This window comes from Anser cygnoides, chromosome Z (assembly GCF_040182565.1).
Source record: "Anser cygnoides isolate HZ-2024a breed goose chromosome Z, Taihu_goose_T2T_genome, whole genome shotgun sequence".
Lineage (NCBI taxonomy): Eukaryota > Metazoa > Chordata > Aves > Anseriformes > Anatidae > Anser > Anser cygnoides.
In genome coordinates, this window is record NC_089912.1 from 73,449,667 (window position 1) to 73,476,760 (window position 27,094).

Here is a 27,094-nt window from a genome sequence, read left to right on the forward strand (position 1 = left end):
TCTGCCAGGAACATCTGCCTTGAACTCACTTCAGTCTTACTAAGGCTGTCACCCTTCCGAAAGGAATTCCTGTTTCCCTTCCTTTCACACACACATGCACTGCTTATCGGGGCATCTAGAGGAACAACCAGATCTGTGTGATTAAAAAAAAAAAAAAAAAAAGAGAAGGCCTGTCACTCATCATATCCCTTGGATTCAACAGAAAGGAAATTCATTTTAGTGAGCATTGAAACCAAACAATAGGAACTCCGCAGCTGGTTTCAGGGGTCTGATGTCAACAACACTAAACACATTTTTATCTCATTTGAGATTTATTGAAAAAGCAGAGTGCTTGATAAACAGTGGCTGACATAAACCAAAACAGATTAGCTCAGCAAGTAAAGTGGGATGAGAGGAGAATTGTGCCATACATACTTTGGAATTTATCAGGCAAACCCATTTATTATAAAATATAAACTATTTGAAAAATAATTTCTGCCAACAGTTATACATAGAGTTAGATTTCTTTCTCTTGTATAAGATTTTTAAGTTTAATTATTGACAAAACTGAGAGATCCCATTTTTGAGATTCATTGCATCTAAAGCTATTAAATTTAAAAGCATTTTCACCAAAGATTATTCGTTTGCTCATTTAGCAAACTGATATTCTTTCATACTAAGAGCATTCAAAAGGAAGAAAACAACAACTGTTCTTTGAAGCTTTCAGAAATCACATAGTCAAGGATTAGTTATAAAATATTTGTGCTTGCTTTGTAATAGGCAGTGTGATCCAACTGCTTTTTATATTCTCTACATGGGATCTTCCTGTTTTCTTTAGCTCCCACAGTACTCTTTCTTATCTTCTATAAGAAATCCAGATGGCTAAGATTTAGGACAGCCCATACTTGGTGACTAATGCATTAATGCAGAGGATGTTACGTTGTCTGAAGAACAAGCAAAGAGTAAACAATTAAAAGATTATTTACGCTTCTGTAAAAAGAAAGAAAGAAAGAAAGAAAGAAAGAAAGAAAGAAAGAAAGAAAGAAAGAAAGAAAGAAAGAAAGAAAGAAAGAAAGAAAGAAAGAAAGAAAGAAAGAAAGAAAGAAAGAAAGAAAGAAAGAAAGAAAGAAAGAAAGAAAGAAAGAAAGAAAGAAAGAAAGAAAGAAAGAAAGAAAGAAAGAAAGAAAAAGAAAGAAAGAAAGAAAAAGAAAAAGAAAAAGAAAGAAAGAAAGGAAGAAAGGAAGAAAGAAAGGAAGGAAGGAAGGAAGGAAGGAAGGAAGGAAGGAAGGAAGGAAGGAAGGAAGGAAGGAAGGAAGGAAGGAAGGAAGGAAGGAAGGAAAACTTCTGAAAACGTCTTTCACAGCATCCAAATCCCACCCTCCTATTCACAACCTTCTATAACTTCCTGAGGATCTTTCAATACTTCCCAGTATTTTTTAACAGCAAAGTGTTTCAGGGCTACAAAATATAAGAAAAAAGAAAAAAAAACACAAAACAAACAAACAAAAAATATTAAAACCCTTCAACACAAAGGATTTTCACAAAAACATGCTGTACTAGATAGGTCATCTAGACATGAGCATGGTCAGCCATTAATCACACTCAGCCCAGACATTGGGCAGTACATGTGACCACCTTGTCATTCTGGAGGAGCCCTTATACATGGAGATGAGTTTGTTTGCCCTACCAACTCCAGCCAAAATGCCTGGAGTCAAGGCAGAGACGCAGCTGTGCACATGGAAGACTGACAGGGATCGAAAGATTTGTGAATTGCTTGGGCTAACTCTTCCCATGGAAGACGGTGGAAGGGGGAGGGCGGAGAAACTTGCTGCCTGTACAGGATCAAAGCAGCAAAGCAAACACAGACTAATGAGCTAAATGAAGTTTATCATCTTATGCTACATCTGTTTTAATGAACTGTGATGAACAATGTTTCAGAACACCGAGATTTGACCGTGCGTATTGACTGTTAAAACAGTCTCTGGCATGGTTTTAACTTAAATGAAATAACATTCTCTGAAATGTAAATATATGGGTTTTTTTTTTTTTTGTTTGTTTGTTTGTTTGTTTTTGCATCTGCAGTGTATATGTCTAAGAGAAAATCCATTCATACAAAGATGACTAAGATCTCAGGAAAAAATTTCTTGTGGGAGATGAAGAATGGCAGAGGAATAAGGATTATAGGTATCATACTCATATATAACTATGGCTACAATAAAGGGATGTTTATATACTTTTCAAAGTAAAAATATAATATTAGGATTTACAGATCAAGTCAGCTTGCAAATTTATACTCCACTACATGGTCTAAAGTTGGTGAGTGTTGCCAATAAGCAGCACTGAAAATTGATTAAAAGATTGATGCTGTGTTGGAAAGAGTGGGGACTAGCACAAACAACAAAGAGAAAGAAGAAGAATTATGGCAATTAATATGCCATCTGATGCCTTCCCCTCTGGGAAATCAACATTAAAAGACTTTATGCATGATTTTTCTGAAACTGTCTTTCTTTGTAATTAGCTTTTATGTGGTACCCACTTTAAAGCAGTGTACACCTCAGCCTGTCTGTAGGCTTCCTTCCTTCCTTCCTCCAGTACTAGTCCCTACTCAAAGATGTCAGCAGTCAGTTAGGATATCCACAGAGTGCAATATGTCTGAGAAACACTAGCCACCACTCTGCCCTATAGCCAATTACTAGAACTCTGCTCTTGATTGGACTAGCAAAAATTAGTTGAGTGTACATGTTACCTGTAAAATTAACATAAATAGAAGCATTGTTTCCTGTCATTGACACAGCTAAGACCTTTTAACCGTTGCACAATTATCCCCAAACCCATGACAATATGAACTACAATGATCCCGAGTGTAAATGAGTAACCAAGCAGTTTTTGAAAGGCAAAGGATAAGCACATTTATGGATGGACTGCACGCTACAAATCTAGATACGCTATCATACAAATAGCAAACATTCTTCAGCTGCTACCTCATGAGATCAGTTTTACTGCTGAAGATGCAGGCAGGCTACCTAGGGACTCTCTGAGCATGACAGTGCATACTGTCACATCTAGCATATTACCATTACAAGGCAAAAAAGGGAGGGCTGTGTTCCAGCAAGAAGTATTTTGGATGACAGAAGAGGTCCGTGAACACAGTTTGCCACTGTTTACCTCTGCACGGTGCTTGCCACGTTTATGTTTCAGAGCTCACCGTCTCAAAGGTCCAAATTCTTCAGTGTAACTGTAACTGCTCTGCAAAACAAAGCAGCCTTCATCTGGTTTATTGAGCTTCTCAAGAATTTGCCTTATGTAAGGCGAAACTCAGGTAATCAACAGTCATGAAAGCAATGCCTATATTATTTGAACATTTCACGTTGACAGAAGGGATGCATCTGAGCCACACGGGACACAGTCAAAGCAACTTTATCATTTCTTGCAGCTTTCTTCAGGCTGCTCTAAAAGTGTGCTGGAGTCTTAGACTTGCACAGGTGAGATCAAGGAGGAAGCGTTATGAGAGTGAGTCCCTGGCACCCTTTTACAAAAGCACAGCTTAGACATATCATGGAAGGGTTAAGCTCTGACTGCACCACCCAGATCATTCCAGCAGGATTTCCACCCATAACTACCTTAAGCAAATACTTTTTTCACTTCCAAATGTTTTTACTAGATTTGAGCAACAACTAAAGAACAATACTGCAAAGTTAAAATAGAAATAGAAATCCCACACGCTCTGCTGCTGGTAGAGATTTCGCATTCATTAGTCAGATTTCTATCCTGTTTGACTCTGTTATTACTATTTTCTTTCATTCTTTTTCCAGCACTGCCTATAGTTATGCCTGATGACAGTTATTGTTTCCATTGTTGCTTTTCTAGTGCAGTGCCCAGAATGGCATGTTGCTTTGCTATATGTAATAAAATATTAACCAAAAAAAAAAAAAAGTGCTGAAAGTATCTGCCCACTAAAATAACAACAACATTCCCCTGGTATATGAACAACACTGAAAATCTTCCATCCAGGACTTCCAAAGATGTTCCTGCATCTGCAGAATCATCTCATTAACAGCTCTATACATTCCTTTCTTTGATCATTACAGAAGATGAGAAGGAAAAATGAGAACTACTATGACTATCCTGAAAAAGATAATTCTGTGTTAGATGGCAGAAGTTATTTAACACAGAAGACAAATGGTCTTCCACCATATTGAACAGCAACTGAAGTCAACGACTAGTCAGCAGTGGACTCTCCTAGGATTCAAGAACAAGGTAGCTGAGGTCCCTCAGCTCTGTGGTGATGGCCATGTCACCTTCCCATCCTCTCTATCTGACATGCAATGTGGGGCAAGTATGCGCTCCTCTGCAGTAGTGCAATTGGATGTTACAATTACTGAAAAGAATGTCAGTGCCACACCAAGAATAGAGCTTCTTTATTTAGCTACAACCCTGACCATCTTTTCCTTGTGGTATCTACAAAACAATTTCTACTGCTAGAGCATGAAAATGTTTGTGGCTCCAGAAGCATCAGGAGAGCAAGGTGAAAGGGTGAATAAGCACATCTGCACTAAGTTGCCATTCCTCATGCTCACAATCTTCCAGGTCTGGTGGGGCCTTCTCCTGACCACCCACCTCCTCCCTGTTGTCCCCCCAGATGGGTGTGCATAAACAAGCCAAATTTCTAGTCCGTCACAGTATGACCGGATCTTCCAGTGAAGGGTATTTTCACCATCATACATTAAACATCAGACTTAAGTGCTTCCACTGACAGTCAGGGTTGTCTATATAGACAACAAAAGGCGTTAATGAATCATTTATAGGAAGATTTTAAATGTGACCTTTCACCCTTCAGTAGCCATTCAGGGAGTCCAAAGCTATCTGCCTAAATTCAGGTGGTGTGAGTGTCTTTAAATGAGATGTTATAATTTTTATGATTGAAATACAATCCCAAAGCTAGATAATTTAGTGGGACTACTGGGGAAATTGTCTTCTAAAGCTGGTTTGAACAGTTTGAATGTATGTTTTTTTGCCAGATGATCTCATGTAAACCCTCATTGTAAACCCTCTTTTTAAAACTCATATTACATCCATTGACAGATTTCCAGACTTAGGCTGTGTGCCTTAATATTTAAACAATTATATTGATATGTTTGGAGAAAAGTGTTTGAAATGAGACAAAGGATTAACCTCTAATTGTTTTCTGCCAGAATCTATTTAAGTTTTTTAGTTCTTGCTCAGAAGAGAGAAGATGAAATTGATAAGAAGGGTCTGGTGCACAAATATTCATTCACACTTTTCTATTTCTAATACACACAGGATAAAGAATCAATCTTTTAGTTCCTGATTTTGCAAGCTTTCTGCTACTTATCATGTTAGCTCCCATTGTATTTCCATTAGGAAGCCTATCAATATTTCCACAGGAACTTACATTGGCTTTTTGCAAACTGGAGCAATAAGTATGCCACAGCATGCAGGAATCTTTGAATCCAAACCTCCACTAGTGACAGACATTAATATCTTATAATAAATACTGATGATATTATTGGGAGATTATCTGAATTGATAGGTCTTACGGAGAAGATTATGGACAAAAAATATAAGGACCGTTGATAAGCACTCAGAATCTCAATAGACAATAATCAGAAGTTGTAGTGGCAGGGAGCCAAAGGGTTATACATAAATATAGAAAGAGTCAGACATTCAAATAAACACATATATAGTTAAATTAAAAGAGTGTTATAATTCTTCTGATTCAAAGCAAGGACAATGTCAAATGATACCTTTTTTGCTTCCCTGTAGCCCATATAGAATGTCTGCTCAGATTTACTTCCAAGTAGACTAAAGTCTTCCAGATTTTCTGTCTTCCAAGCAGAACATTGCATTTTCCAAATACTTGAAAGTTCTTCCTTGGAAACTTCTGTTTTGCCAAAATGGCGTCTATCAGTAGAATATAATGGGAAATTTCCATCAATGCCTCTCAGCATTTGAAATAAAATAGCTCAAAAGTGCACCTAGGTAGCAGTGACACCAGCTATGTATGAAACTGTTCCCTTTGGCTTCTGTTGAGTCAATGCTTGCTGACTGCTTTCAAGAACCTTTCTGCCCCCAGGCTCACCTGTCAGGGAAAAAGTTAACTTTTCTGCTGCCATACCAAATGAAAGGGAAGGACATCACCCTGTCCAACGCTGGCTCCAGTGGCAACTAGGGATAGGGAGATGAGTTAACTTGTTCAGTTCTTATTTACCTCTCCCCTTTCCTGAATAGCCCAAACTGTTAAATTGTAATGTATTTTATATTCTCAACTCAATATCCAAATATTTTGTTTGTTTTCAGTCACAAGCAAGATCTTTAATGGTGATAAGCTGTTTTATCAGCTCAATTTCTGCTCAATTATCTGTCAAAAGAGAAAATCAAGTTTCAAGAATTATTGGTGATAGAATAATGTGCCACCTTATAAATCCATAATGTGCCAGAAACTGGACAGGCAAGCAATTCTGTCATGCAGGGAATAATAATAATAATAATAATAATAATAATAATAATAATAATAATAATAATACAAACAAAACAAAAAACAAAGACAACTAGAAAAGCTCTAGCAGCTTCTGATTGGGAATGATTAGGGAGACTAAACTCTTCAGCTTGGAAAAGAGATGGTGGGTGTGGGAAGGGATGTCAAAGGGAAAATGTGACAGAAGTCTATAAAACTATGAGAGAAAGGAGAAGAGGAATGGACTGTGATTGTTCCTTAACTTCTCCAGTACAAAACATGTGTGTATCGCATTAAGTAAGAAGTGGTAGGTTCATAATAAATAAGAGATGCTTTAGTAACACACTTAAACAATGGAGCCTCATGGTATAGGACCTTGTAGGTATCAAATGCTTGCGTGGGTTCAGAAAGAACTTGGATAAGTTAAAGGAAGGAAAATGATGTCAAGGTGGCCTTCACACATGGGAACAATGCTCCTGTTGTATCCTGGGAATCCTTGGTCACAGACTGCTTGAGCCTGGAAGACTCTCCTCAGTAAGAGTCATTAAGCATTTTGCCTGTTACACTTTGCTTGGTACCAGACAGCAGCCACTTGCAGAGACAAGATAGGAGAACAGATTGACCTTCATACATGTCCTGTCATGTTGTATGTACAACATTCATTTTTCTTCCAGACTGGTACAAAAGAATAGCTGGTGCTAAAAAGTAACAGAACAAAAAATGTACTTGGGTACCTTCTCTCAAATCTTTCACCACAGGTACTATGACTACAAACAGAGATGACACCTACAAAACGTACTGGCATGCATTCCAAATCTTCCACAGGGAAGCCTCTAGTTCACTGATGCTTACCATTATACTCACGAGCACCATATAAGTGAATACTTATCGAGTACATTTTTGTTGGTATTCAGCTCCCAGTCCTGCAGCCCCTCAACATTCAGCTGTTCCTTTAGGAACAACCATGAACAAAATACAATGGGCTGTCTCGAAAAGGGAAAAGGTTGTCTGTCCAGAAAGTCCTCTACCATCTTTCACATTACAATGTTTTCTACACATTACTTAACAACAAACAATCCAGAAAGTGAACTTTGTTCTGTATTATCACACTAGAGTTCTTCCATCTGCAGCCAAAGCAAGCGTTAGTATCACAAAGGCTGACTACATATTGATTTTGCAAGAGACTACACATCACTTCAGAGAGCACCAATGACAGCTTTGGCTATCAACACACCTCACTTTCCAACAAAGTTGGCAATCAAACCTTATTCACATTTCAGCTGAAGGTTTTCTATGTTTCTGACCATTTCTGATTAACCAGTTAATCTCCGGATGCCACATATCTGAGATAAAGAGGTCACTTTAACACAACTGCTTTTTTTTTCTTTCACAAGAAAATTGCTGAGTCACTTGTGCCCCTCTGAGAGAAAAAAAAAAATTGGAACCCATATTTATGTTTTAGCAATGACACTTCTTATTACATAGCTGATGGAGGAAAGCAATTTTCTTCCCCACACTTATTTGCCTACAACTGAAAAACATTAAATGTTCAGGCTGTAGTAATTATCATATTCATTAAAAGAATCCCCCTTAACTTGGCCATGCTGGGATTTTCTGTGCTGTGTTGTCTCCAGTAACTATCCTTGTTGACATGAATTGCAAACATTTCACTGAACAAGACACAAACACACACCATTCTTGGTCTGGGGCTGTATCCATCTTTCTGCTCTGCATTTGCATACTTCCTACAAGGACTTGGATGGCAGTCCATGACAGAATTTAAATCTATTTATTATTGCGATAAAGGATAAACACAGCTCACCAGCCTAAGCAGCAGAAATAAAATAAATAAATAAATAAATAAAATCAGTAGTTTTGACTACAAAACCAGCTTCTTCCACAATAATACAGGTAATTTAGGTAATAGTTTTTGATTCTTGCTCTTTCATATTTAATGTGTGCCTGCTTTCCCTAGCTGTACAGACTAGGCATCAGAACAGCAAAAGGATAACATAATTTTAGGAATCTGAGTGCCTCAGAAAATTTAATGTTGCCAGACATCCCTCGGTGCTTGGTCAGGTTATAGATTATTAAACTGTCCTTAGAATTTCCCCGACCTGAGTTAATTGTGGCTAAAGTTTATCTCTCATTTCCTGCCCTGTCCCCCTCATAAACCCTAGCTCCTGGTTATACTGTCCAGCACTGAAGTCAAGCCTGAGTGTGTTACAGCTTGGGAATTCTGGGGAAGCTGCTGCCCCATCCTTGAAGCTGGCAGTTTCCCATGTCTTCCCCTCTCAAATCTTGCATGAATTGATCGAATCTCAATGTTGTTTGTCAAAATGCTGGGAGCCTCGCAGAGGCAGCTTTACTAGCCAAGACCAGATCCTTTTTAGTGAGGTAAAAAACAGTAGAAGATTACAGACTATCGTAACCAAAATGCTTTAGTTGCACTCTGTTTTCTTCACCAGAAAATGTGTCTATTAGTCTGTCACTTTCCCATTTCTCTTTTGTGATGGTAAAAGTGTTGTGATTTAACCCAGCAGGCAGCTAAGCATCACACACCGTTCACTCTCTCTTCCTGCACTGGGTTGGGGGAGACAATCAGAAAAAAAAAAAAAAAAAGAAAAAAAAAAGTAAAACTCATAGTTTGAGATAAAGGCAATTTAATAGAATAGAAAAGGAAGGGAAAATAATAATAATACTGATAAAAGAATTTACAAAACAAGTGATGCACAACACAATTGCTCACCATACACCAACTGATGCTCAGCCTGTCCCCAGTCAGCATCCCCACGCACCCCAGTTTATTGTTTATCATGACACCATAAGTTATGGGACATCCTTCTGGCCAGCCCGGGCCAGCTGTCCTGTCTATGTCCCCTCTCAGCTGCTGCTGCACCCCCAGCCTCCTCGCTGGCAGGGCAGCAGAAGAAGCTGAAAATCCTGGCCTCTGTGCAAGCACTGCTCTGCAGCAACTAAAATATTGGTGTGCTATCACCACTATTTTCATCCTAAATCCAAAACACAGCACCATGCCAGCTATCAGGAAGAAAATTAACTCTATCCCAGCTGAAACCAGGACAATAAATTAAAGTCTTCACTGAGATTTTTATTAATATCTATTGTCTAACAGCTGCCCCTGAGAATATATTAGCCTTTTCAGAATGGCTGCTTTAGCCCTTTGGTACCCCTTTCAAAGTGTCATCTCTACACTAAGCCGTGTTGCAAACAATGAAGGGCTGACTGTCAGTTCATAAACATTTCAGTTTCATAGCAGAAAAACTGTTTTATATTCCTTTACCGAATGGAACTTGAACCCAGTAAATCTGCTATTCAGTCGGAGCGTATCTCAGAGTGCATGCTCCACTGGAAGGGAAGACAGATGACTGTCAGCACCGAGAATTTACCACTGCCTCCCCTGGCCAGGCATAGCCTTTCCCCATAAACTCAGCTGTGCTGTCACATCACACCACATTTGGCATCCTTAGAAATCTAAACGCAGCTCCACAGCCTGCTTTGTTCCTATATCATCTGCTAAGCAACTTTGAACGAAGGATGCTTTGCATGCGCTCCAGTTTAACATGTTTAAAATACAGACCATCTCATCTGAGGTCTGCACAGGCAGACTGTTTTAAGCCCTGCAGCCCCAGTGACTACATGCAGGCCCAAGCACACAACTTCCATTATGCTGAATTAAACTCTCAGTGGACACTGTATAGAGACAGAGAAGTAAAACAAGATGAATAAGAAATAAAGCAAAGAGCTTCCAGATTCATTAAATTAAATTTGTGAGTAGTCTAGGCTGGGATTTTTCAAAGGTGCTCAAGTGAACTGGGCATCTGAGTCCACTTAAAATTCAATGCAACTAGAAACCTAACTCATAGAGTCTGTTTTAAACACTCCAGCATCCATAGGTTTGTTCTTATGAAAAGTAACTTCCCCCATGTCATTTTTGACTGGTATTTGAATAATAATATTCTTAGATTCTTCATTCTCTAGTAAAAGGAGACTGCCCCCCCTCCCCCCAATAAATAAATAAATAAATAAATAAATAAATAAATAAATAAATTAGACTGTCTTATGCAGAGCCAGAAATTCTAATTAGTTTCATTACTTACTTGTTCAATGCTATAGATGAATGGATTTTGGGGAGGTGAAGGAGCAAGAAACCCAGCAGATAAACTAGAGACCACAGAGCAGTAATTTTTACAGTGATGACACCATGTCTTTATTACATTCCCTTCTGAGTCTGCCTCCATGCCTAGCAGATCTTCAGATGCAAATGCAATCTGTCCTCTCCTACCAGAGAAAATTATCTCTGTGTATTTGCCATAAAAAAAAGGAAAATAAAAAATATACATATAAAATAAAATAAAAAGGAAATAAACAGATTGGTGGCTGAAAAACCACACCATCTCATCTCTCATAGAATTCTAAGGAAGGGGAAGCACACTCACTGATTTGGGTGCTACATTTTACCCTTTACTAGTTTTTAGGGTTTTAATGGTCTTTGTGACAGTCTTACTTAGCTCCTTCCCAAACTGATGCTAAAAGAAAAAGTGCTGAAAAGCACTCCATTTTTCTCACTGTACAGTGTTTTCATTTCCTAAATCTGTTTTTGTTTTTGTTTTTGTTTTGTTGTTGTTGTTGTTTTTTCCTATTAGTGCTCCAGCCAAACACAGAATAGTCTTGCTTTCAGTTTATCCCACTGTGCCTAAATTTAGACCAAGGGTTTGCATCTGTCAGCTCCTGCTCTAGAGTCTCTATTTGTGTTACTTCAAAATCTTCCTCTCTAGAAAGCATTTACAGTATGGCCAAAGCACAATATAAGCATACAGTCATTAATCCTCATAGCTTTCCTTTGAGCTAAGCACTTTGTGTGCCTCTTACTGTTTAGTAACCTGAGGCAGATTTGTAGTAGAAACAGTTCATCTGGTTAAGCTTCCTTGATTAAACTGCAATACCTATGCCTTGCAGAAACCAAAAGTTTATCCTCCATTCCCTGTAATTGGTTATTTTCTAATCTCTAAGAAAATTTATCAGAAGATTGCCTCTAGCAAGTGCTGTTCACTGCCCCTGCTGGTTTCACTTTCAGGGCCCGTATTATCCAGGTGAGCAATATGCCATACAAGCTGCCTTCTTATTTCTCCAAGCTGTCTTCGTAGGAAACTTTTGTTCCTTCATCTCCATTCTCCACAGGTCATCACACCTCCTTGAAAGAACCTAGTCACACTTCGTTGTAAGTAGGACCACATCTCCACTGTAGGCATTTGTTGATGCAGAAGCCATTTTTGTGTAAACCCAGTTTGCAGCTAACTCCTTGCAGCCATCTACTTCTCATGTTTCTTCAAATATAATGGCCTTAAAATTTATCTTCAGATTCTTGCTTGTACCACTGCTGTGGTGTACTTGTTTCCATCTAACTTCAGCTTTTGTTTATTGAATTGCATAATCTTCGTTTTCTTAATCATTGGTAGACCTTGTTTCCTTAGGCCTTTCTATGCCACATTTGCTCACGCTCCCCCTGCCCTCTCTCTCACTGACTTTGGTAATATATATATCCCAGACTAACTATAGTGATATAGGGGGCTCATTTGGAGTGACGGCATTTGTCTTCCAGTAAACTGTTCAGCATGATGGGCCCTGCTTTCCTGGGAGTGGCTGGACACCTGCCTGCCAGTGGGAAGCAGTGAATGGACTCCTTGTTTTGCTTTGCTTACATGCACAGCTTTTGCTTTACCTTGCAAGTTGTCTGTACCTCAACCCATGAGTTCTGGAACTTTCACCTTTCTGATTCTCTCCCCCATTCCACCTAGGGAGGTGTGTGGTGCTGAGTTGCCTGCTGGGGTTAAACAACAGTATACTTTCATTTCTACTCTTTTAAACCAAATCTTTCACCCTAGGGAATTGTTTCTGAAGATAAAAGCATTCAAAAATGCTGAAAGGTAGGTCTTGATGGCTTGAGCTCAGTTTTATGCTAATACAGCTATTGAACTTCCATATAAAATCTTTGTGCTTCTGTACTTTGTTTGTAGACTTTAGTTATTTTGTCTGTCTAGATAAATTCTTCATGGCAAGGTTTTCTCCTTAATTATATTAACATCCAGGGAAACCTTGAGAAGTATATAAGTTCCTCACTGTATGTATCAATGTAGAAAAATCAGACAAAAAAAAGTTATTAAATGAAAATTTCCACTCTTGATCCTTTTTCTTTACTTCTAATTATGGTTAGTCTTTCATCATAACATTAGCATATCAGTAGTCAGAGAACAGAAAAATTTTAGACACCACCTTTTAAATCTCCTTGTATATACAACAGCAAAATCTAAATTTGCAAAATGATTCAGAAAAAAAAAATCATCATCCTCTGAAATATGTACTTAAATGGCTTACCTGTCAGTGAAGTTCTGAACTGAAACGCTATATATAAAAAATCACTGCTGTTTTCAGGTTTAAACGTGCATTAGACTGAAATTTCCTATACGAATTATTAACCACTGTTTTCAGATCAGAATTCTAGGGATCCAAATACTTGCTTTACCAAAGAAAGTTAAAGAGAATTGGATAATGAAAGATATAGGATTTTTTTTTTTGTCAGAACCATATTTTCTGTGCAAGCAGTACACTTCAAAGTTTGTCTAGTATCTTTTAGCAATCTAGATTTTCATGATTTTTAAATATAAACCAAACCTATTTTGTCACCTTCAGACAGCCTGTGAAAGCCTTCTAGAGGTAGAGAGCACCATATTCTTTTCTTTGAAATACCGATGATGAAATTAGAAAATTTGCAGCTACTCCTTTTCAAGAGTGACAATACAGCTCCGTCCACCTCTCCTTATAGGATATGTCTGTTTGGTTTACAGACAAATGAGATCAAAGCCCGGCTTAAGGACTGTGTTTGCACACCTCAAATATCTGAAGCAGCTCTCGTTGTAGGGTCAAAGTATCCAAATAAAACTTTATGAGACAATTAAAAACACAGAGTTAAAGATCACTTAACTGCTGCTCCTGAGATAGAGATATCAGCAAAAATTTTGTTTGCAAGACTATATAAGAAATAATGGAACCTCAAAGGAGGTACCAAGGTAAGAATTTCTCTAGGATGCTGCTTAAAAAATTCACCTTGACATCGATTAAAAGTGTTTAAAAATCTATTAGCTATTTTTCTTAAAATGCTTTCCAATTTATTCGCTTATAAATAACAACTGCATTATAAGCATTCATGTTCATTTTCTCAGGCAGACACTCCTGCTGCTTTGCACTTCCAAGACTGTGGTAGCTGTTGTAATCAGCACACAGTTTTAGCACTATTATTTTTCTGGAGGATTTCAAAAACATTTGTCCCCAAGTACAAATATATTCAGGGTGACTCAGCTGTGATTTTCCACAGTGACTATTGAGTTTACATGCAAATTTGGAAGCTTCTGCAAATAGTTAATGAGCATGGAATCTGAGGAGGAATAGAGGGTGACAGATTGCATATTTGCCTGAGATCAAACACTGTGCTTCTCAAATGTTGTCCTAACTGTACAATCAGTGGGTGTTGGGAGACCAGTGGTACTGATAGCACGTATGTGTCCAAGTAGGCAAGCACCTTTTTGTACGTCTATAATGAAGAACTTACATAACTAATTACAGAGCAAGCAAGATGTGGTGCTCATTCCACCCATGTGTCATTCATCTTGACTTTAAAACAGGTTTGAAAATAACTGTCAGAGGAATTAGCTTTGCATTCTATACCCACATATTGTGCTAGTTTTAATATTCAGGGTATTTACTTCTAACATATTTGCATAGCATGCTTTTAGTTGTAACTCTGCTGCTGAGCTACAAGTTGTAGACAAAAAAAAAAAAAAAAGTGAACTCGCTTCCAGGCATGTAGAAAACTACTTGCTAGCCCTGACTGTTCACCTTCAACGGGAACAGACTGAAAAATATCCAAGTATGGGCATGTAAATATCCATAACAAGCATTCCAGTCTTTCAATATTTTGGAGCCAATCCAGCATACAGGAAATACAAACACCAAGTGAGGAACTCCCATCACATGCTCTACCTACCATTGCTCAAAAGAGTGATGCAAAAGCCAAACCTGGGTGTTAACAAAGAGCACGGGAAGGGGCTTCCATCCCCCACTGTCCCAAGATTAGCTTTCCAAAGCAGGAGCACGTGCTCACAGAATACATACATGTACCACCTCTGTGATACATATGAATCTGCATACGCATCCCACACTCATTCTGTAGCCCTAGACAAATGGTATGCATGCAGTGGGGCCACAAGCAATTAAGGCTAGCTAGTATAGCAGCCCTGAGGCTCTCCACAGTACATATCGAAAAAGCCAAGTGGCCTTTCCCTGATATTTCCTGAATAGACTCTCCCAGCTATGCTCCATCCTCAGTAAGGAAAGGTGAGATATTAAAGCAGCAAAACATGAAAAGAATGAGAAGGAACAGCTAGAAGAATGAGCTATTCAGTAACCAATCTCCAGATATCACAGAAATCGTGTGGAGAGGAACAGGGTAATAAGCACTGAGCTACAATTAGTTTATTTCTAGTTTGGGTATTTTTTAGTGAATCCATTTTCTGTAGGAGAAGAAACAAACAAACAAACAAAAAAAACCGAAACAAATAATAATAATAATAAAAAAAACGAGTCTGAGGACAGCAAACAGCTAAAACTTGACAAATGTGTAAAAGTATGTTTAGCCTCCTGCCTCTTGATTGCAGAAGCCAGAACTTGAGAAAATAGCTCTTGTTTTCTTGTAAGACTTGTGTTAAGGATGAAAAAAAAAAAAAAAGAAAAAAAAAAGAGGTGGTGTAAGATTCTTGTGGAAAAAAATAAAGAATGAACAGGACTCACTGGTAAACAAGAGTTTTTTTACCACTAGCAACAGTTAGCAGGGGAGCCAATGATAAGATAATGAATGTTAACTGAAAGCTGCACTATGTTTCTTCCATGCATGCATCCCTCTGTTGCTCAGCTGCACCTCCCATCAGTTTCTTTCCTCCTCTAGCTCCATTACAGATGCTGGCTCCTGTGGAAGAGCGTCAGAATCCCCCGACACTCCACTCCCCCATTAGCATGGATGCTTTTGGGGAGGGGTCTGCAATAGAAATTTCATCTCACATTTGCACATTTCCTCAGCATTACACCTGCATACCATTTTCCAAATGCTGACTCAAAGGCATCAGACAATGTAGTTGCAAATGCCATCATTGGTAATTTTGTACAAAACTGCAGGCTGAGCCTGCAGGAGCTCTCACAGCCATTTTATGTCAAGGTTTTTCTTCACCTGCTGACACTGCAAGGCACAAAGAAGTAAGTCTGCAGATGAAGCATGAAAATAACAAAATTTCATAAACTGAAAGCATATTACTCCTCCAGGGCCATCCTTGAACTGGAACAAACCTCTCAGCTTTGCCTTTACTGTCTTTGTTCCTCACTGGAAAAAAACACACACACAAACATACATACACACACACATTAAAAAAAAAATCCTGCAAGAGGAAAGAGGAACTGAAGAACCTGAAATAGTTCAGAGAAAGAAGACGGAATACACTGTCCCTTAGCAAAGAGCAAAACCAGACAAGCAGGATTCCTCCATTCTATATATGCAGGTATCAGGATGAAACATTTTGATGTGGTATATTGCTGACACTATTTCAGCACAAGAACTACAACAGGATTTGGTGGCCTGTGATTCCTGACCCAGCAGTGATTTCCCTGTGAAAGAAGAAAGAAGTTTGACTCACGGTGAAGTGTGTCTGGCACAAAGCACTAACCACCCATGGTGCAGCAAAGTGCTGGTCTTGAGAAACTGTTCTCAGAATCTGCACTAGAACCTTGTCAGGGATTCCTCTTACAATGAGATGAACTCAGGTACAATACCGAGACCATGGGTTTTTGCACAGGTAGCAGTGTCATAGGTATTTCATATTTATAACTGGAACTACAGAAGTCTGCAATAAGCCCATTATGATGGTTTATCTCCATGACACATGTCAGCCAAGCATGTGGACATATCCTCTCAGTTTTGAACAGTGTTCTGAATGGAATAACACAGCTGACAGTAACTTCTGCAAAAGTAAATATGGAAACTGATATAATCCACTAATACATGAGTGCTGCACATCTCCTGTGCTGAACATGTGTCAAATCTGTGATAAAGATACTTCTTTAATCTTTGTGTGAGACAAGGTGGGGGCCACTACATGAAGAAATCCAACTCTATTTGTAGCAGGTGTAGTTTTGGCAATCTAAGACTTTACAAACTTTGGCAGCTTAGTTCAGTCATACAGCAGTCCCATGCAGCAGGAGGTGCACATGGGCCTCAGCTACACGTTACAGCTTCACACCTAATGTATATGGTCATTAACTTCATTTTACATTAACAGACCAGAATGAACTAAGACTGAGAAGATCACACAATATCAGTTTTGCCAATGTACTTATGAAGAAAGCAACATCCCTGAGAAATACAGTTTGGACAACGAGGGTCAGCAATTGCGTAAGTTATCCCAGTGTGAACCCCTAAATATCATAAAACTGATACCACTGGGGATGGAAACAGACAAAGTCTTAACACAAAGGTGATCACAGTTCTAAAGCCAGGGCAACTTTATGAAGATATTTTGGAGTCAACAGTCATATAGCAGAAAAAAAAAAATGTTATCTCCACAATATTAAAATTAGCTTCTGTTTCAACAGCAACACACACATTTTCTGAGCAGATTTTCTCTACTTAGTATTCTGAACAAGACTCATAGAATTGTGATCAGGCATCATTAACTTTCACTTCGAGCATACAAACATCGTCAGTGGTATTTATAATTATTTGATTTTTCTTCAGGCCAATTGCTTTGTGAACTAGGAGTAAACAACTCTTAACAAAATGTCTTTGTGTACCAAATGACTTGAACATATGTCTTGTTATAAAGTGAAAATCTTGATTAACAAGTGAAATCCCCCCCCACACACACACACAAATCAAAGTGGTACACAAGAATAACAAAGTGTAAGGTTGATAAATAATAGATGTACATTCTTGTGCATTGGTGAATATATGAATAAACTGTGATATGCTGGTTTAAGATCATTGGTAGAAGCAGTGCATGTCATGACTTTCCTCAGTGTCACTGTAAAGCAAGTTTTAAGCAGTCAAAATGGATGACAGTTTTACCTATATATACCAATGCACATTAACTTAAGAACATACAGCTTGATATTTAGAGTCATCATGTAAACAGTCCGTAATTTAAGAATCTCTTACAGGACTGATCCTATCCTCCTTTTTAAATGTATAATTTTTCACTGATGCATTTGTTTACTGATAATACAAAAAATAACAAATAAAAAGCTCTGAAAAAAACACAGTGAGTAGGCTAAACATATGAATAGCTTTACTAGCGTAGTTTTTGTTCCTTCAGAAAAAGTTCTGTAAAAACAAGAAATGAAGAATTTTGTTTGGGGATTGTTGTCTTTTATCACAGGTGTGTCCTCTGGTATCTAGCAAAGCCTGAAGCCTCTCCTTTGTTAGCAAGAGTTAGTACAGGGTGTGGAGGGGACAGTGAAATAGTCTTTAGCTATATCTAACTGCCTGTTAATGCAACTTCCATGCATTTAGTATCTTTGTGATTTTAACCCCTGGCTGAAAATTGTCGACACAATCAAAAGTTTTTTGCATAGACAAAAATTGTGATTATATTTTCCTTAAAAAATCAGATTAGAAAATAACCCATTGCTATTAGAGAAAGAAAACTGATAGTTTTGCTCTATAAAATAATATTAAAAACAGATGTGAAACAGACGTAGAAAAGAAAGAGAATCGAAAGACCCACTTTCTCATTTAATAAGCAAGAGTGTGAAACTAGTAGTATTAAAGTTTTCCTCCAGTTTTCCACTTCTTTCTTCATGTATCTGATTCCATGACACCAATCACAAAGGTCCTGCTTTTCTTCTTACTCTTTTGGTTCCCAACTTTCATGCTCTTATACTAAGGCATTTAAAATTTTTGTCTGTTTTTTCAGTCTGAATGCTACCTCTCCCCCCTCTGCACAGGCTCAGTAAAAGATCTGGTAAGCATATACATAAAATATAAGCTTTGAGACAAAAGCAATGATGCATCATCACTAATCCAGTGAAATCAAAAGGATCTGCTCACCCACTTTCCCCTATGCAGTTTCAATACCTGGCAATTTGAAAACAAGCGATAGAGCTAAACAAGCTGCAGGCAAACAGTCAGATGTATTTTTGCTTCTTTTAGCCAGCAGAAGGTCTCATTATGCATCTGTGACAGCACTACTGAGAAAATAATCTTCTTAACAGCTTGTATTTAAAATTAAACCCTACTATGCTAAATAGCCTGATATATCTACGCAGTACAGATCTGAAACTTTATTCTGCAATGTGTTGCCTGGCCATTCTCCATTTACTATAGGAGGAAACAATTCAGAGCTTGCCTGGGCTTTTCATCTTTGGAACTACAAAATATTTCTGATAAGTTTCAAAATATTATGTTTTCCTAAGACAAGACTTAAAGCATTTGTGCCTCTTTCCAAATTTTGCTACTTTTATTTCATTTTATAATGAAGCTTTCAAAACCCTTACATACTTTATTTGAATTAGTCTGTAATATGATGAATTTTTCACTCCTGATAAAGTGACTTAGCTCTCTCACACAAAAACACAGTAGTATGTACTGTATGCAAGTATAACATATATACACAAACACACAGAGAGGAAACACTTCACAGGAGCAAGGAAACATCATTGTGTATAGCCAGCCTGGTTCTCAGTGCTTTGCCTTCGTGCTTCTAAAAATTGGCAACAAAAGGTCCGTATGCTCCACTCTCTTTACAATTCTATACAAGGAAAACTGTTTGTTTAGCCATACTGATTTCATAGTTTTCCTCGTGTGGATTTATAGCTGTTTTGAATTAGTTTTGCTTATTTCAAACATTTCTAGGTCAGGTGGAATCAACACAATCCTTACGTGAAAAAAAATCCAAGCAGAAATCTGCTCCAGCTTATCTGAATCTACTCTAAATCTACTTTCAGCTAAGAAAAGACAAATAGTGTGTAGACCAGCCTTTACCTTGATTGCAGCGTTTTGTATCTATGTCACATCATGTGTAACCTTCAAGATAAAAGTCTTAAATCTGGTCATGTACTAGGATTTGAAACGTCATTTAGTATTTAATGCAATGTAACACCTTCAAACAACACATTAGTCCTAACATTTATTTTGATCTATGAATGAATGTTTCTAACTTATGGCAATAAACTCAGCAATCATTAGTAGAGCTTGTAATTGTTAAAGAGGATTTAAAAACTGAACACACTTCTTTCTGGTTGGCTGGCCAACATACTACCTAAGTCCAGGCCAAAGCTAATCAATAACTGTTCCTAGGTAAGAAAAAACACTTTGATTTCATATGCTAAAATCATGACAAAAGCATGATTTACATGCACAGATAATTTATGTCTAAATAATACTAAGCACATTCCTGTTCAGGAAATGATCCTATTACGCAGAAACAGTTGGAGACTTACACGTCTACACCCTACTGAACCCTTCTTTAGAGCTCCCGATATTTGCCTAGCAAATAATACAAAAAAAAAAAAAATCACAGCTCCCATCCTGTGACTCCATTCTCTACTACATACACACATACATAACTAACATAAAAGTAATACCTGAACTGCTAGAAGTGGGGAAGAGAATGCAAAAATTAACTATGCTCTACAGTTATACCAGACATCAAGGTCTTAAAATGGATACTGTTAGGTAATCTTACCTACAAATGGCACAGACAGCAAGGGTTTTCATATAAGGCTTGGAAAACACCACCTAAGTACTAAAAATAAAATATAACATATTCACTATTTTATGACGTAAATGACCATGTCTATCTATGCTAGGTTTAGAAACCTACACATATATTACAGCCTGTTTGCTCCATTTTATGTCATGCAGCTTGCATAAAATAAGGAAGGGGTGTAACAAGTATATTCACCTATGACTAGTATCAGCAGTTACAGACCCAAACAAAAGAAGGGAACAGTAGTGACAATCTTCAGGAAGGCCCATTTTCTCAAAATTTTCTGATGTGGTGGGAGAAAACAAAAAAAACTTCAGTTTGATAGAGAATTCTTTTTCCAGTGCTGGCACTGGAAATTAAACCTCACAAAAAGTGATAGACTTCAAGTGGCATTACTCCACGAGTAATTACCACTCACGAGGAAGAACAGAGAAATTAAGGGCCTGATCCAGGAATATAAAAAATGAATGAAGGAGTAGCCTTTTATATCAATCAGACTCTGTATTTCAGAAAAACACATTTAATCCTGCCAAAGTTCCCAGCACCTTCACTGTGGAGCCTGGGGAGCTGCTCCATTCATTCCACTTAAACTTCATAAGCAACGAAAGCTATGAGCAACACTAAATCAACAGCACCCATAACTCTGGGCTTCTTCATGTATGCATGCTTCATGAAAGTGGTGCCCCCGTGCACCTCTCTGGGTTTGGCAGATGGATCACAATGCTGAACCATGACATATTATTGAGATCCCATAGGTCTATCATGCAGGACTCAATAGGCAGACTGATGGTGCTAACATTACCAATCTAGAGCCAAAACCTATCCTTTTTGTTTGCACCTCTGATTGCCTTTGATAAAAACAGAAAGAGTCATAACTGGAAATAGATTCTAAGCAATTGTAGACTTTTTCTTGAAAAAGGGTATTTTGAAATGAACTAGCACATTCGCCATCAGCATTTGCTCTGGGGTTTTAGATAAAGCAGAGAAAGAGGAAGTAAAAGTTTGCTGGGAGCCTGTAGGTAGTTTAATTCCGGATGTTTAAAAAACCCTGGCATTAGATGTAAAGTACAAACTAAAGCAAAAAAAATCCTCTTCAACTGATCCTTCAGGATGAGCTGCTGACATGAATGATATAGCACTATTCATCAAAGCACCAGTTCCTTCAGAAGGAAATCCCCTTACCTTAGCTTTCATGGAGGAATTTTAATGAAGAGTGCCCAGAGCCATAGACACTGCTCCTGCACTGGCATGTAAAGCTCATGTCATTAAGTTAACAATTGGCTTTTTTGAGATCTCCTGTTTTGAAGTCAGGATGTTTCTCAGTGGTAGCACAGCCCATACGCATTGGATATAAAACATATACCAACAATTTTGCACACAGGTCTTATACAACATCTTACTTTTGTTATGAAATGTTTGGAAACTGGGCAGGTTGTGACCTGTCAGCAACTCAAGTGTGAAGTTCATCTTTCTGGACAAAGGGTCTATTTCATGGTTAACTGCAGTTCCAGGAATAGCCTTCCAGGACAATCTCCTATGGCCAAAAAAGACAACTGCTGGATTATTATAACTATTCACATTTAGTAGTAAGTAGAGCTGCCTGGATAGTAGACAGAGGCAGAATTTCAAATAAATTCCTCAAATGGATGAACAAGTAAAACACCATTAAAATGCATTGTTGTCTTCCTAACATTTTACTCTAATGTCAGGCCAATCTACCTTGCAGGTTTATTTTACTTGCTAGTAAAATAAAATAAAGTAAAATGTTTTATTTCAAAATCTCCAGTCTTTTCTATTTTGACTTTGCTGATAGGAAATATCTATATAAATAGCCTCATAAATGCTGTGAGATTTAGAGTATGGAGATAAATGAAATGCTCTGATGTCAAACAATCATTATTTCTGATTGTCAAGACTTGTGTATTCCCTAAAATAAGTGAAAATCCAGCTTATTATAATGCCATAAAATAAGATAGATTACATTACACTTTCCTTTGGAAAACTTCAGTAAGCAGAAGGCTTAAACCCTAAGGCAATTCAAGTTCTTAAATGCTATTTTTTGTTATTTTATTTGCTATAAGAAGGAAAAAGAGTGAGTCATCCAAGCTGATATTATTTTCCACCATAGACAAGTTTATACTTCAGTGTGAGCAGGTTTCTAACTGAAACTGTCAGAGGAAAACATTTTCTATTAGAATCTATTACTAAATCTAACATATAACTAATTAATCCCGCTAATGTATCCTATGCCAAAAAAACAAACAAACAAACAAACAAACAAAAAAAAACAGGTGTTGAAGGCAAAACATTTTCTGTATTCAAACTGGTATCTTGCATCCTACTTCATGAAGGTGGAACTTGGTAGAAAACTACATTTAATTAGTATTACTAGTGGAGCTTATGCAAAGAGGTTTTCTATAGCTGGTAGTTGCTAAATGGACTCAAATTTGAAACTACTCTGATCAAAGGAGTGTAGACCATGTTGTCATTAGTACATGCAAGACAGTTAACCCTTTTGTTTTGAATTATTTGTCTCCTATTCATTTCTTTTCCCTGTGTAGCAATATAGCAGCCTACTCCCTATTCCTGTCCTATACCCTATTCCTGTCCTATACTCTATTCCTGTCCTTGATGTACTGCATGCTTCTCAGACTGTCAGACTTAAAAAGAACTACAAAACCAGATGAACACTTTTCCCCACATAATTTCACTATATGTGGAGATCATGGTTCCTCCCTCACCCTTGAGAAAGGCAGGACAACCTAAGAGCAACCACAGGTACCAGGAAAGCAAATTTATCTTGTGTAAACAAATCTTTCATCTTGTCATCTCCATGTGCAGTATATCTTGCTTTACTAGTTTTCAGTCACAACTAATGTTAATACCTACTTTTATTGTTTTTCTCATTCCTTTAAGAACATATATTAGAGAAGAAAGACAGGCTGGTTTCAGTATTCATGTTTGTGCTGACAACAGTCAGCTGGACTGTATCATTTTTTCAAAATCCCTTGGGGTGGGAAATTACAGCGCAGAACAACAGATCTACCCTTGTATACATGATGTCTGAACACTGTCCCTTTCACCAGAGGTAAGCAGGCAAAAAGAATTGAGTGCATTTCTGGTTTGCTGGTATTTTAGCAGCCTAAATTAGTACAACCCAACCAGGTTTTGCTGCTTGTGAGACTTGCAGAACTCCTCATGATACAGCTAGCATGTTCCTTCCAAAATGTAAATTTTTTTTGAAAGTGTAGAGAGCTTTTGTGCCCACAAAGTTACTAAGATCACTCTGCCCTCAAATCCTCCAGGGCTGCTGTAGTTATTAACATTGCCACCTCCACTGAGCTCTCACACCTGAGGGAGCACAGAAAAAAATAGACTTGGGTGGATGTCTAAATGTCAACATAGGTATTTATCATGTGGTTTTCTTCTTCAGTGCTAATACTCTTGATTAAATATCTTTTTTGTAATATCAGATTTCAGGTACAGGCATAGATGAAGCAAGGACCATTGCCTAGGTTACTAGAAATAAGCAAAACCTAAAAGTGTTAGCTAAAAATAGCTAAAAATAAATAGTTATAACTGAAATAAAAGAGTAGCAAGGGACATTTCAATGAAAAAGACAACACCAGACATGGTAAAATCATTTATACAATTTATTTTGTTACTAAGTTACAGTCATATTAGCTCTAACAAATGCCGATTTGAAGAGGTTGATATATTTATGTATGCTGGCTAATCCAAATTAAGCATGCCATCAGTTTGACAGGTTATAAAAACTCATACATATTGATTAAAAATATATTGTCCAACAGTAATATTTTTCATTCTTTTCATTTTCATTAGGAATTCTCTGTTTGTTCAAGAATCATTTTTCCCTGCCAGGTCTGGAATTTAGTTTAAATTAACAAGAGATCTAGTTCAGCAACAGCTTCTACTTCTACCTGTATAATGGTACTTAATGATAGGTTTCTATTGCACTATTGCATTTTACAGTCAAGTAAAAATGCTGGTATACACACAGTCTGATACTGTCTGAAAGTATCTAACCATACTACTCCAGGAAAGTGTCAGCTATCCACTTAATTTTGGTTTTGAAGGTAGAAAATCAACACGCTGTGTTGCCAAAAAAAAAAAAAAAAAAAAAAGAAAGTCCTTTTGACAGGGGGGAAATGGGGGGAATACTAAAGCAATCCACAAGGGTTAAAACCAGCCATAGAGACCTTGCTGTAATCTCAAATCTTTCCCTCATGTATACACACTCAAAGCGTTAGAGATGTTGTAATTTTCACTGTAATGATTTGATTTTAGTGTATGGTTGTCAGCCATATTAAAAATACTGCAACATAATGATTTTGAGCGTCACTCAATGACAAGCGGTGATTCCAGCTGACATCTTCACACCTGGGGGGGGTTGTTGGCTTGTATACCACATTAGTCCCTGAAGACAGCAATGCTGGGAAATGAAACACAGCGTCCAGCTACATTTCCTGTGCAAGCAGTCAAAGAGGAAGAGTGCTCACACAACCACATACACCCCTTAAGAACTGATCTCAAACAGGGAAACTTAAAATTCATGCCTTATTACATGTCCCACCACTATGACAACAGTGCTTTAGTATACAGGCCTGGCCATTGTTGTCCTGCCCGCCTCAGCCCTGCCTCAGGCACAGTGGGCCCCAAGCACAGCTGGTCCATCAGGGATGAGGCTGGTGAGCCTCCACACACCACGGCACTCTACTACCGGTTGGTGTCCCAAGCAAGCCACGAGGACCATCAAAAGGTGACATTAGTGCACTGTCAGGCACTGACCGTGTGCGTGGCACCAGGGTTGCAAGGAGGAAGTAGAGCCCTGTGCTGATTGTCCCAAGGGATACGTTAAGGGCAAGGCACATTGCAACAGGAATGCTCTGGTTTCCTTCTGTGACCTCTGCACCAAAAATTTCCAGTTAGCTTGCTGTCCTTCATTACTTTTCTGTGTTTTTCAAAGTTACTGATTCTGAAGATCTTCCTTTCTCTTAAAGAGCAGCCCTGGGCAGCATTAATTTCCCTGACATAGTTCCCATTCCTTCTACTGTACCAGTCTTGGACTTCACTTTTGTTTCTTGACTCTTTTGGAATTCTTTATAGTGCTTTTATGACATTGTAGCATTCTTGCTTTTTCATACACTTACTATCATGTAATCTGGAACTGAATAATATTGACTTCAATTTCTACATTATTAATTAATTCCATTCTATGAATTAAAATATTGATTGAGGCCATAACACAATATACTTACACACATGCTTGCTTTTGACTCCAGTAGGACTCCTCCCATGAGTCATGTGTTCAAGCTCAAGAAAAATACAAGCATGATGGGACCTACTCCATGAGCAAGTAGTCTTTTGGCAGATCAGAAATTTGTTTTCCAAGCTGCTGAGTGGAACAGGCACAACAAACATCCCATGAGTGTGTCCCACCCACCAGACTATTGGGTATCATAGAAAAACCATTTTAATCTGCTGGCATTGCTCCATTTGGGATAATAATTAAATATTCATTGAGCCAAAGAAAAGGAGACAAGGACTTTCAGGCTCAGTGGTTAGGGCAATGAGGTGGGAACAAGAGATTCCAGTCTCTGCTTCACTGAATATTTAATTATTTATAAAGCAGAACAGCTCCAAAGATAAGATTGAGAAAGACCCTTTTAAAAACAGACAACAACCTGCAGACTATTGCATGTGGAAACCTTGATTACAGTCCCTACTTCTTGTCTGAGAGTCTAAGCATTCAGAATTTAGCCTTTCAAATCCATCAGAGTACTCCAAATAAAAGGCTGCTGAGGGGAAGAAACCTAAACATCAATGTGTCCCTAAAACCTCAGTCTTCTTAAACTTGACCACCTCATTGGGAGGGTCCACGATTTGATAATGATTAGCTGGCTGGATTAGCAGCTGAAAAAGTTAGTGGGAGTCTTAGCATTTCATAAGGGCTTTGATGTGGGCTTGGAGCTCCAGCTAACAAATTGATACAAGAACTTAATGGTTATAAATCTGCTTTTCAGCAGAAGCTGATGGGGTGAGCAATTTGTCCACAGAACCAAGTGTGGACAGCCCTGCCCAGACTTCACCCAAGCTGAGTCAGTGACGTGTAGAGCATAATAGCATAAGAGATTGTGTTTTGATATCATTTTTTCTTTTGTTATAAGGTATCAGCATAAGTAATGCAAGGATTTATTTCAGTTTTTAAGTAAAGAAAAGGCTTGCATAAGCCTTAAATCTTAGGTACCTTGGCTTCCTTGTCAGTTTGAGAAATATTTAGGTGAGTTTACTTTGTCATTGTTAATTTACATAGATCTCTGTAATTGTTTAAAGTAGCTGATTTCATCTAGCTACTTTTTCTTCTTATCCTTCCCCCCAAAAATGTAGAAAAGAGTAAAGCATTTGATTTTCTTTTCTGAATAATAGGCTTAGAAAAATGTAAATTACACTATTACACTTGAAACAGCTACCCTTTGAAGGCCCACAAAAGGTGAAGTCACGGTTTGCATTTCATGAAAGGGAGTTAAAAAGGCAAATAGAATTTGTCTGTCTGTTTCTTTTCCTCCTTCCCTTACAAATGTAGTATTGTTTTTTTTTTTCTTTTTTTTTAAAAAAAAAAACACTACAATTAGAAACAAGAATCTCATCCTGTCAGTCGAAAAAAATTTGATCTTATTTCCACCAACGTCAATGCTCGTGGCATGGCTAAAGCAAGAGCCTGCTGTTCAATATGAAGTTTTGTTTTCAACTCTTGCTCTGTTGGATATAGACATTTAAAACTCCTGGGTTCCTTACC